Here is a 748-nt window from a genome sequence, read left to right on the forward strand (position 1 = left end):
AGCCTCGCCCGGCGGCTCCACCGCTCCACCGAGGCCGGCCTGAGATTGCCGAGGTGTTCTGGTGACTTCTGAGGGCCTCGCAGGAGAGATAACGCTCGAATCAACAAATCTGCCGCGGCGGCTTTGAAGAGACTGTTTCAATCACTTTATTTTGTCTTCATGGCAGGTTCGCCAGATGGCGTGGGTCTTGCTGAGGTCCGGGACCGAGGGGGCGCGCATGGAACTGGTGCGGCTTCAAAGCTCCTTTTTAATCTTTAGCAACATCACAGCGGCTGGGAAACTGCCTCGCGCTCTCAAGTCTCCCCCACAAAAGAGGCGCGGCCGAGGCTCTAATGAAAGCCAGATAAAGGGGTGGCTGGGATCAGAAACGGGGAAAGAGCAGTCGTTAGTCTTTCTTGTAGCCGTTTCAAAAGAAATTCTAAGACAAATTATGGCTTTGGGTGTTTTCCTAAAGGGACCGGAGCCGGGAGAGGGGCCGGGGGAGGGCGCGTTGACCCCGCGGCACGGTCCCCCGGCATGAAAGGCAGAGGAGACTAGAAAAGGCCGGCACACAACAATCACCTGCCCGCGAGCGCGCGTGGGGATGAAAGCCTCGCTGGCATAATTGCGGGCGAGGGCGAGGAGTGGGCGGGCGGCGGCCTTACCTTGCCGCCAGCGCTATTAATGCCGAGGCGCCCTCCTCCTACCCCTCGGGAAGGGCAAGGGCGCCCGGGCCTTTCGGGGCTGGGAGGGGCCGCTGCACTGCGCC

At 61.0% G+C, this 748-nt stretch overlaps 1 long non-coding RNA gene across 1 annotated transcript in view; it reads left to right on the plus strand.

Annotated features, from left to right (window-relative positions):
- The window catches only part of LOC107185177, an 11167-nt gene that overhangs the window by 6458 nt on the left and 3961 nt on the right, over positions 1 to 748 (plus strand). Inside the window, exon 2 of the long non-coding RNA XR_001516095.1 lies at positions 167 to 226. This is a non-coding gene — a long non-coding RNA (uncharacterized LOC107185177). The remainder of the gene's footprint in view (positions 1 to 166; positions 227 to 748) is intronic.

The sequence above is a fragment of the Myotis davidii genome, unplaced genomic scaffold, assembly GCF_000327345.1.
Source record: "Myotis davidii unplaced genomic scaffold, ASM32734v1 scaffold328, whole genome shotgun sequence".
Classification (NCBI taxonomy): domain Eukaryota; kingdom Metazoa; phylum Chordata; class Mammalia; order Chiroptera; family Vespertilionidae; genus Myotis; species Myotis davidii.